Source organism: Pleurodeles waltl, chromosome 2_1, assembly GCF_031143425.1.
Source record: "Pleurodeles waltl isolate 20211129_DDA chromosome 2_1, aPleWal1.hap1.20221129, whole genome shotgun sequence".
NCBI classification, from domain to species: Eukaryota; Metazoa; Chordata; class Amphibia; order Caudata; family Salamandridae; genus Pleurodeles; species Pleurodeles waltl.
The window spans coordinates 272024889-272037179 of record NC_090438.1 but is presented as its reverse complement, the minus strand read 5'-3'; the positions used below and the strand labels follow the sequence as shown (position 1 = coordinate 272037179).

The window sequence follows — 12291 nt, the reverse complement described above, 5'->3', positions numbered from 1 at the left end:
GCGCTCCGTCTGGCCATCGGTTTGTGGGTGGAAACTGGTGGATAGGGCGGATTCAATGCGCAGAACCTTGCACCACATGCGCCAAAACCTAGCAACGAACTGGGGGCCTCTGTAAGTGACCCATCTTGGTAAGACTATCGATTACCACCATGATAGCATTGTACCCCTGATCCATTGGCAATCCTACCACAAAATCCACACTGATGGTTTGCCATGGTTTTTCCGGAGTGGGCAAAGGCATCAGCTTGCCCTGGCTCTTCGCGTTTTCTCCCTTGGATCGAGCACATATCTCACACCGAGCTACCCATGTCGCAACGTCCTTAGCCCAACCTTTCCACCTGAAATGTCGTTGAACTATTTGCGCAGTCTTGGTGTACCCCGGATGACCAGCTGTTACCGCATCATGACACCAATTGAAGGCTTGCATTCGAAGTTCAGGTGTTGGTAAATACAAACGATTACCTTGCAACAGTATTCCATGCTTAAGAGTACGGTCCTGACTTACTTCGGCCCACTCCTTCCACTGAGCAGCAGACTTATGCTTAGAGACCTTTTCTAGGAAGTGAGAGATATGAAGGGCACAAAGCACTTTTTCCGGTTGGATGATTGCTTCATCAGGTCTTGAAGTGATGTTCCTCGCGTCCCTTTGTCTAGACAGTGAATCTGCCTTGCGATTGTCGACCCCAGGACGGAAGGTTACTACAAACTCATATTCTGAAAAGAACAGCATCCACCTCATTTGCCGCTGGGTAAGCTGTCTAGCCTCCTTTATATTCTGCAGGTTTCGGTGATCAGTATATACCGTGACCGGGTGTTGGGCCCCCCAGAGATAGTGTCTCCATTCCTGAAATGCCTTCTTGATGGCTAGTAGTTCTTTTTCTGCCACCGTATAGTTGAGTTCCGCAGCAGATAGCTTCTTAGATAAAAACGCAACCGGATGAAGCTGTCCCGAGGTCTTGTTTCTTTGGGATAACACAGCCCCAATGGCTATATCCGAGGCATCTGCTTCGACTATAAAAGGTACTTCTGGCTGTGGATGCTGAAGTATAGGCGCTGAGCAGAAGGCCTGTTTTAAGAAGCAGAAGGCCTCCTCTGCCTCCTCTGACCAAACAAAAGACACACCCTTTCTTAGCAACCTTGTTATAGGTGACACAATGTGGGAAAAATGACAGATGAATCTTCTATAGTAATTGGAAAACCCCAGGAAGCATTGCACGTCTCTCACACTAGTGGGCACTGGCCACGCTTGAACCGCCTGTATTTTTCTTGTCGACATGCAGAACCCTTCCGGGCTTAAATCCACCCCCAAGAACTCAACCTTCTGTACATGGAACTCGCATTTGCTCAGTTTGCAATAAAGATGGTGCTGTTGCAATGCTTGGAGTACTAGGGAAACATGTTCCATGTGCTGCTCTAGGGAGGTAGAATACACCAATATGTCATCTATATAAACGATCACAAAGTGGTCTACGTATTCTTTGAGAACATCGTTCAGAAAGTACTGGAAAGCCGCCGGGGCGTTACACAACCCGAACGGCATTACCAAGTATTCAAACAGGCCATAACGGGTCTTGAACGCCGTCTTCCATTCATCCCCTTCACGGATTCTGACCAGATGGTAAGCCCCCTTCAGATCCAACCTTGTATAGATAGTTGCCTCTTTCACCTGTTCCAATAACACAGGAATGAGGGGAAGAGGGTATCTATTCCTTATCGTGTTCTTGTTCAGCATTCGATAATCGATGCAGGTTCTCAACTCTTTATTCGCTTTAGCTATGAAAAAGAGTGGAGAAGCTGCCGGAGAACAAGATGGTCTAATGAACCCGATTTCCAGGAAGCGGTCCAGATATCTTCGCAAATGTTTGGTTTCTGGGTCTGATAGAGCATATACCCTACAAGAAGGAAGGAGTGCTCCCGGAATCAGATCTATCTTGCAATCGTATATACGATGGGGTGGCAATGTCTCCGCCTGACCTTCGTCGAACAAATCCTTGAACTTGGCGTAAACAGAGGGCAATATCACCGCTTTCTCCACCACTGTGGCCAACTGTAACCCTTGAGCCAACGCTAACGCGGGGGGTTATCATATAAGGAACAGACTTTCTCACTCCTCAAGGACTGAAAACTAACCGTCTTGGTTTGCCAATCGATAACAGGATTGCTTTTTCTTAGCCAGGGCATTCCCAAAATTATTTCATACTGAGGAGCCTCTATTATATCTAGCCTGATTATTTATCTGCGTGCCGGAGATACTCCACTGAAAACCAACCCCACATCCTCAGTTTGTTCAGTAAGGGGTCCAGACTTCAGTGGTGTACCGTCAACTGCCAACACTATTTCGGGGTTCTTTCTTGGAATTCTCAGAAGTCCCAGTCTCTTAACCACCCCTTCATCTATGAAATTTCCCGTGGCTCCTGAGTCTATCATTGCCCACACAGGATGGGTTCGATCTTGGGACACCAGCTCTACAGATAACAAAAGGTGTGACGCCTTTTCTTCTTGTGGCAAGAGGGTTAAAGAAGTCAACCGGAACCCCGATAGGGGTTCTATAAAGGGCAAATCCTCTTTCTCTGATATCTTCCCTGACGTCACCGCGGCCTTTTGAGTGGGGGAGTAGGAGAACCTTTTTCTTGGTTTTTGGGGACACTCTCTCACATAATGACCCTTCCTGCCGCAATACATGCACAACCCCTGTACCCTCCTACTCTCTTTTTCGGCCCTTGACAGAGGTGCCCTAACGGCTCCCACTTCCATAGGTTCCCCGCATAAATCATGGGAATTAGGAACTGGTCGCCCCTCCCTTTCTGGAATGACTGGCCGCCTATCACCCGCTCTACGCTCTCCCCTTCTCTCTGCTAGCCGATGATTCAATCTCAAGGTAAGATTCACAAGTTCAGTACACGTGGAAGGCTGTGGATCTATTTGGGCTAGGATATCCTTCATGTCGTCTCTTAATCCTTGATAATAGAGAGACATTCTCTTCTCCTCTGGCCACTCTGATTCCGCCACCAGTCTATTGAAGGTCGTAAGATAAGTAACCAGGTCAGACCTCCCCTGTCTCAGTTCCAGCAATTCTCTATCAGCACTAAAGGTGGTTGTTCTGTGATCAAACACCTTCTCAAAGGCCGACCGAAAGGCATTCCAATCCGATAATAATGGGTCATCGTTTCTAACTAACGGCACTGCCCAGTTAGCTGCATCTCCCGAGAGATAAGAAATAGCGAACATTACCCTGGAAAGGTTAGAGGGAAAAGACGCCGGTCTACATGAGAATTGAAGAGACAACTGCGTTAAAAAAGCCTGAACTTTCCTGGGGTCCCCTGAAAACCGTTCCGGACTGGCCAAAGGGATTGGAGGGGAGACGTTCACGGTTACCTGCGGTGTAGATGCCGAGGCATCGAAGGGATTCCTAGTAAGCCTTTCTACTTTGTCCTTTAGGGCCGCTGCCTCCACCCTAGAATTTGCCAACTCTTGCTGCACTACCACTAACGCCTGTAATACATCATCCATAGATGCCATCTTTGCATTACACCGAGCAGGAGGAGTATTATTCGTGGGTGCGTTATTCTGTCACGGTGTAGGTACTCCTCAGACTCGGTGTGATGCAAACAAGGTCCACCTCCTGACACCACCAAGTCACCGATAAAAAACCACAGTGCATTGGAGTAATCAAGCGAGGGAAGGAAGGGGAAGGATCAGCAGGGACGGGATAACTGTAAAGAAAAATACACAGTGTTAATTATCACATTGTCTGTCTATTCTCATAAGGTCTCACTAAAACCAAAACGACCTGGCCTGCCCATAACTCATAAGGGCAGAACTAGTCCAAAGCCTGACTATGTTCCATCAGTATCACCAATGGATGCCCCAAGCCAACTACGGCCACTAATAATCACTTAAGGGTCTCACCGCCCCTCCTCCTAAACAATACTACAGTACGTATAAAGAAACAAACATGAGGAGAAAGAATAAGGTGAAGAAAATCTATTTTGCACTTCTTCCTATGATTCAGTTAACCCACTGAGCCTTTTGTTAATGTCACGTATATTTGAAGAAGTAACTCGTTCATCTCTCAGTGAATGTTGACAAGAATCATTTGTCCCGGCTGTTTGGAATCCTGCAAACAGTAAATCTCATTCTGAATTGCCGCCAACAAAAAGCCAAAAGATTATGTCTCATAAGATCGCCGTTCCTTTATTATGGTACCTCAAAAAGTAAAGTGCTCCAATATATAACAGTCACTCACAACCTGGCCGTAAGGAATGCAGAAATAAAGAAAGGCGATAGCCTCCGGCAAGTAGCACAGCTTGCCGCTTACCACCTCCTTAGTACTTGGATCTAGAACGGAGGAGCAGCTAGGAACTCCTTCTGCCGGTAAAAGGTCAGATTCCAGGAGGGGGCCCTGATGAATCTCATTCCTCTTTTCCGGCCGCCGATGATTTCCCCCCTGGGGAACGCCGTCCGCTCCGACTTCGTTGAGGCTCCGACCTGCCTCATTAGCACAGAATAACGCACACCCTTTCCAGGGTGCGCTGACTTTTACGCGATCTCTACCGCGCTGGGCTTCATGGGAGGTGTAGTCCCTAATGACTACAATCTCCCGATCGGCCCTGTAGGCGCCGGCTAGCACCTGACAACTTTCATATAATATAAATGTTGTATCTCAAATATTGATTACGCCTGAATTTAGCACTAGAAAATGTATGTACAATGTGAAGATATATTTATTAAGAACAATTTGAATATGGCATTTATGGCAGACGCTATTTCTGTATACAATAATCTTACATGCAACCCTCTGCCATCACTAGTGTTTTCGATTCCAACTAATTTTCCCTCCTCCAGGAGTGGCAACCCTTTAGTCTTCAAAAAAGCCTATTTGTGAGCCACCTCTGTGGTAATGTAAGCCTCAGCAAAGATAGGCAAAGGTGAGGAAACTATCTGCCTTTACCAATGCAAGGAAGATTCACTAGCAAAGGCATTTTTGTTGCCCGCCCTACCTTCATTCCTTCTTGCTAGTGCCTACATTTTAAGTAGGACATTGAAGTGCCATTGTTATGATAATTAAGAAACTGAGAAAGTTTATGACAAAAAAACAGTTCAACTCAAGGCTACTCACTTCACAAATCAAATAGTTCAGAGCCTTTGGGGATCAAATGTCAGGTGAGGTCCACCAAATTAAGGGCATGATTTTGATTTCGGTAGAGGGGTTACTCCACCACAGCAGTGACAGATATCTCATCTGCCCAAATCTAAATCTCATAGGATACAATGGGATTTAGATTTCGGCAGGCATGATATCCTTCACTATTGTGATGGAGTAACCCCTCCGCTGGCAATCTCTAATGAGGTCACTAGATACGATCAGAGCAGATATTAAACATGTTACACTTTAGAACCAGGGGCACTGGTTAAACACTACAAAATAGTTGCCAGTAGGTTCTAATAATGACAAAGCTCTAAGTTAAGCACTTCAAGCGCACAGATTGTCACACACTTTTGACATTATGACACTTGCCTTCCAGATTAGACTATTATGGGGAGGTACTTACCCCTAGTAGGGTCCTGTTCTTTTAATGGGCTAAACTTGATCCCCTTTTAGGGCCATCAGTCATCTGAAGGGCATGTGATTGATCGGAGCAGTGATGGGATTGACAAACAAACAGGGATGAAGCATTCCTTGTAGATTGCCACCCAGTTCTTACAGCCAGCTAGTGCTTCCATCTCTTTTTGTTGAACTGGGACATGATTGTATTTAATCCATGGCCTCTGAGATTGATATAAACATGAAGGGCTTGCATGGGCTTAACTCCTACAACTCTGTTTTCCTCACACACAGATTTCATCAGTTGGTTAAAGTCATGCAGACAGTGACCAGTCCAGTTTACTATCCTGTGATGCATCTGAGATGTACGTATGGCCAGGTAAACTAAAATTGTGGGCCACTATCAAATAGATGACACAAAATCCTCAATACTGTAATAAGTTTTCAGGATGGAAAATGTTGTTTTATCTTTGGAACAAGGGTTAAAGCAATCATCCTATAACTTTCCCACCTGCTTATATTTTCTGAGAACAGGGTAGACATCAAATCATAATGACCACTTGGAGGCACCCATAATCCACTCAGATGCATAGATCAATTGATTGCTGTTTTGTAACCAGCACCGTTAGGCTGACATAGAGGATTTGTGAGAACATTAAAACCTTTCAGTCAAGTATTTTAGATATCCTACTTTTAATGCTTTTTCAACTTTATCCTAGATCTAGTTAGTCTTTGATGTGTCTGACAGTGTGTCCACCATCTCTAAGCACAGTGTCATGTGTGGGGGATTAATGTTAACAGTTGGCAGGAAGCAGCACATCAAGTACTTTCATTCTCTCTGCTGTTGAGATGTCAGTTGACAGGAGAGAGATACTTAAATTGCTGCTCCTCAGCCATTCTGCTTAGCCTCATACAACACGTAATGAAGAGGCTTCTTTGCTTCCTGATCTTTTTCAGAGGCACACAGCAAGGCTGCTTGCTACTACTGTCAGTGGTACCATTTGAGGCAAATTCACAATATGAAGCCTCTGCGGTTTGTTTGTGGCATCAATGCCAAGTAAACATTTTGCATTGCTGATTGTAACAAAATTGTAGAGTCTTGATAAGCATAATCTCCTGACCCTCCTAGTACTTATTCAAAGTGACCTTCTGGTCATACCATTCCTTGATGATTTCCTGTCTGGCTTGGAGGCTGGTATTTGAATTGCTTATGAGGTAGACAATGTTTTTAATCAGAGGACTCAAAGACACTCTTCAAGAGGACTGCAAATGCACTTGGCAACCCTAATGCAGGGAGGTAATTACCCAAAGGACAGCCTAAAGGACATTATTTCTCACTCCCATTTTCACCCTGGCAAGCTTCCAGTCTGCACTTAAGTTGATGATGAATACATTTAACACGTCTAAATTCTTCTGATGAACTAATGCTATCAAAAACAGATTGTGGGCAACTTTACAGAAAAATACTGTGTACAGCTTTGGTGCTCTAAGTCATCTCATGGCTAGGGTCAAGGATAACTTTGCATGTCGTTTTGAAGTTATCAATTTCTTTCAATACCATAGGCTGCTGCTGTGGATCTTAATATAATAAATGAACAATTAGTGAATGACATGATATTTTTTGTAGTTAAACCCACACAAAATAAAATATCGCACAATAAATCTTTTGACAGTCTACAATTAGTGCCATTCTTAAGTGCAGGAGTATGCCAGACTGTGATGTCACCTGTTGTATAACAATCTAGTTCCTCAGATGCACTGCTATAGCACAGCTAAAAGCTAAATTCTAATAATTCCAAAAATCGATGATTATTTTTTGCAAAAACATTTATTGAATGCATGTATTTTTCCTCTGCTGTTAAGCCAACATAGTATCATGATAAGTTTGCCTCTTTTATTTCACGATGATCATTTCTGAATGCATCTGCAAAACTTGTCAAAATCTCGCAGTCTCCTTAGTGCATTCCGGACATGTGTCCCTCACTCTGGGGTTAGTTTGGCATTGTATAAAATCTATTAGCTGTAAACAAAAAGATATAAAGAAAACCACGCTAAATCAGGGAAACAAGCATAACAATATTGTAAACAAATTGTGTAATCAAGGACATGCTCTTATTGAAATGATAAATTCAAGCATAACATCTACAGAACCGAAAATCGTAACTTCTGGACAAGCTCCTAGGAAATATTAGCATCGTATATCCCTCTGCAGTACGTACTGTCATGTGATACCCTAAACTCGTGTTACAAGTAAATGAACGTTGCAGCACTAGAATAGCACTTTCCAATTTAGGAAGAAAAGTAATGCAGCATGTACCATGGTGTGTTCAATGCAGCTCACACTGTTTCTACATGGATATTAACAAGTATGAATTAAGATTTAGAAGTTGGTCAGTGTTATCATTCTGTATGCAAATCATCCGGAGCACATTTTATGGGGAGCTGTTCATGTATAAATTACAGCTCCCCATTTAGGGCACCTCCTGAAAAAGAATATGACACACACCAGAATAAATGTAATATGTGTCAAAATAAATATGATACAGGCAGAGTGAATCTGAATTGAACCAAAACAAATATGAAATCTGGCAGATGGTATATGCTTCATAGTGATTGAATTGGACATGCTTTCAAATGAGATGAAAGCTGAACTTTTCATGACATTTGTCAAAATGAACATGGCATGCATCGAAGTTAATATGATACATATTCAAATGAATATGATATATTTTAAAATGTAAAGTTGCATCTTAAAATTAATATGACAAATGGCAATATGAATATGACATCCATTTAAATAAATATACCATTGGTTGAAAGCAATATAACAAATGAATAAATGAATATGGCAAGGATTGAAATGAATATGAGCTTCATTGAACTGAATTGAACATGTTCTAAAATGAATGAGAGTAACGTTAAAATAAACATGGCATTTGCCAAAATGAATACGGTTTGCATTGAAAGCAATTTGATAGACATTGGCATGACTATGATACATGTTGCAATGTATATGATTCATATTAAAATTCAGTGTTATTATGAATGAGACATCCATTGAAAGGAATATGACACATGTTAGGAAGAATATGCGATGCATTGAAATGAATAGGAGCCCAATTGAAATTAATTCAACATGCCTTCAAATAAATATGACCAATGCTAAAGTTAAAGTTGAACTGAATATGTTATGCTTTGAAATTAATATGATACACATTAAAATGAATATTGTATATATTGAAATGAATATGACCTATGCCAAAAAGGATATGACCCATGTGAAAAATATTATGACAAGTGTACAGGTGAATATGACATCCATTGAAAGGAATATGTCATTCATTGAATGGAATATGACACATATTTACATGAATACGAACCACTTTGAAATGAGTATGACACCTGGTAAAATTAATATGGCCCTCATCAAAATTAATATGACATTTAATCAAATGAATAGACCACTTTTTGAAATAAAAATGAAACTATGTGAGATAAATGTAGCATGCTTTGAAATGAGTAAAGCATATATCAAAATGAACACAAGCCATGTTTGAATGAATATTGCTTGCATTGAACCATACACACATCCAATACATGCTTCCATTTAAAATGCAGGTAAGTATTTGTACATTTGTCACACATTACTTCATCATGCAGGTGAGTATTTTTGTAAATAGCATAATGTTTTATGTGCATGTAGAGGTAAAGGGAGGTAAGGATGATTTTAGGGTTTAAAGGTGAATATAGGTAAAAGGAGGTAAGAATTTATTTTTTATTTAGAGGTGGGTACAAGGAAAGGGAGGTAAGGGGGATTTTAGGGTTTAGGAAGTGGGTAGAGGTAAAGGGAGGTAAGAAATACAAAAAAGGAGTTCCTCCTTTAACAAAAAGACACAAAGCATGCATATATATGTATATCAATCAGTATATATGTGTGCACACACACATATGTATATATCTTTATTGTTTCAGGGTTGGAGTTCTGCATAAATTATGCAAACAAGAAAGCAGGGAAGTCTGGGTAGTTCCCAAGGTTAGGTGGAGGGCAGCTCCTTTCTATGGATTACCCTACAACACAACAGAGGTAAAGGGAGGTAAGGATAAGTTTTGAGTTTAAAGGTGAGTACAGGTAAAGGGAGTTACGTGTGATTTAAGAGTTTAGGAAGTGGGTAGAGGTAAACGGAGGTAATGAATTTAAAAAAAAGGGGGTTCCCCCTAAAAAAGAAAAAACACACACACACACATGTATATATAGATAGATAGATAGATAGATAGATAGATAGATAGATAGATAGATAGATGGATAGAGATATGCATAAAGATATATCTGTCCCTATGTGTGCAAACATATATATCTATATATCTTTATCATTTCAGGAAAAAAGAGCAGTTCCTTTCTATGGAACACCCTACAGCACCACAACAATCTGAATCTTCTCACCTCCAATGTCCATTTTTCTAGCAAAGTCTTTAAGCATAGGATTTGTACAGTTCCATCCACACTAAGCTAAAAGTGACAAGGTATTTTGCCACTTTTACAGCAAAATCTTTAAGCTTAGGATTAGCTAGTGCCATCCATGCAGAGCTAAAAAACAACAAAAGTCTTTTACCACTTGTGGCAGTGTATCATAGCTTTGAATTGGAAATTTATCATACAAGCCAACCTGGAATGAACAAAAGCAACCCCAGACACATGTTTTGCTCTTATTATAACTCCCCACAAAGGTATAGCTTTGTCCCACACAAGGGAATACCTAGTATATGTCACACACACACAAAACACACACACTTAAGTATATGCATATATATGTGTGTATATATATATATATATATATATATATATATATATATATATATATATATATATATATATATATATATATATATATATATATATATAAAAGAAATGATTTGCAGGAGGGGGCCTCTACGTTCTTTGAGACCACCAGCCTGGGGCAAATCTTTAAAAAAAAGGGGGGGTCCCTATGAGACCCCCAACACCCAGGAACCACCATTCCCTGGGGCTTCTATATAGATATATGCTGGGGGCCTTTGTCCCCCACATTAGCCCCAGGAATGACCACCCCTGGGCCTATCATCACATTGGAGGGAGTCCGCACTGGTCACCTCATGGATCCACTGATAGCCCTGGGGACCGCCACCCCTCCGGTCCAGGTCCTGCTACGTCCCGGGGTACCACCCCCGAGACATAGCTGTTTGCTGTGGCTTGGCTGCAGCTCTGCAGCTACAGTCAAGCCACAGCAAACACTTTGTTTTTGACAGTGGGACCTTTAAAGCAGTTCCTGCTGCCAAAATTCAAAGTTGCATTGCTGTTCCCTGCACGAGTGCAGTGCAGAGGACAGAGATGAAATGCTTCAGTATGCAGGGAGCTGCTGCTTAAAGCAGCTCCTTGCTTGCTGAAGCATTAGCACTGTGGTGGAAGCCTTAAGGCCCCCCGCAGTGCCAGGTAGACCATAAAGGGCTTTTTATGAGAACAAAAAATAAAATTAAAATAAATAAAAACGTAGGGACCATGGGGGCCCTTGAGGCTCCCTGTAGTCTCAGATAGCCTGTAAAGGGCTTCTTTTGAAATATTTGAAAAAAATACATACATAGACCATCGGAGAGCCCTAGAGGGCTCCTCCATAGTCCTAAATAGTCCTTAAAGGGAGGGAAAAAGAGGTCTGACTTTCACACTAAACACTGAGGGTGCGAGGCCAGCTGGACTCATTTCCCTCTTCATTTTTTTTTAAAATTACAAATGTTTAAATAAAAAATTAAAGGTGATTTTATTTCTTTAAAATGAAAAACACATTTTCATTTTTAAATTAAACAAAAATATGTCATTTTAAGTATGTCATACATCAAAGCATAAAAAAAGTCTCTATTTGCCTCTCTCTCACTGTCTTTCTTTCTCTCTCTTTCAATCTCTTTCTGCCACTCATACAGCCACTGAGACACTTATGCACCCACTCACAGACCAACTCACACCCTCATGCACACACTCTCAGACCCAAGTAACATACTGATGCACCCCTAAACAAATGATGTATGCACTCTCACAACCAGACAAACAATATGACAGCCACTCCTCTTACCCCCAGATACTCCCTCTCACATCTATTCACACACCCAGAGAGGCCGTGGACAATTGCCGCACACACAGCCAAAGGCTTGTGTACAGTATGGAGTTGAGTGGCTAGGGGGAGTTGGCTGCAGGCCAGGTCTTGCGGGTAACCTACCCTGTGTACGGGTGAAGGCCATGCATGGTTTAAGTTTGGATGCTTAAAGGGCCTCACAGCCGCACACTGCCGAAGGCTGTGCGTGGCAGTCTACACATTAATAAAACCATAGGAATTCACTGAAACAAACCAAAGGTTACAGGGACATTATAGTTAGGAAATAGAATTAAAAAAAAAAACATAGAAAGTTTAGAGGTGTGTTATAGTTAGGATCACATTTCAAATGTACAAAACCATAAAAATTCAGCAGTTAGAGTTACCTTAAGTAACTATAACTGGTGTCCTTGCCATGCACTGCTAATTATCCTACAAATTTGATGAAAATGGTGGCGGTGCGTGCTCTAGTTACCTTAGGGCATGAGTTATGTATATATATTTGTATGATATATATACACACACCTGTATACAATAATATATATATGAATATGTAATTAAAAACATAGTTTAACTACCCATAACTATATCTTTTCTTGAACCAAAAAGATGCCTTACTACCTTTTACGC

At 41.5% G+C, this 12291-nt stretch overlaps 1 long non-coding RNA gene across 2 annotated transcripts in view; it reads left to right on the top strand.

Moving 5' to 3' along the window:
* Nucleotides 1-12291, top strand: part of LOC138263204 (uncharacterized) — a 159206-nt gene that overhangs the window by 95716 nt on the left and 51199 nt on the right. Inside the window, exon 3 of one of the 2 annotated variants that reach the window (XR_011199285.1) lies at nt 5840-5910. This is a non-coding gene — a long non-coding RNA (uncharacterized lncRNA). Of the gene's footprint in view, nt 1-5839; nt 5925-12291 lie in introns of both variants that reach the window. The other variant, XR_011199284.1, reaches the window with a different exon arrangement.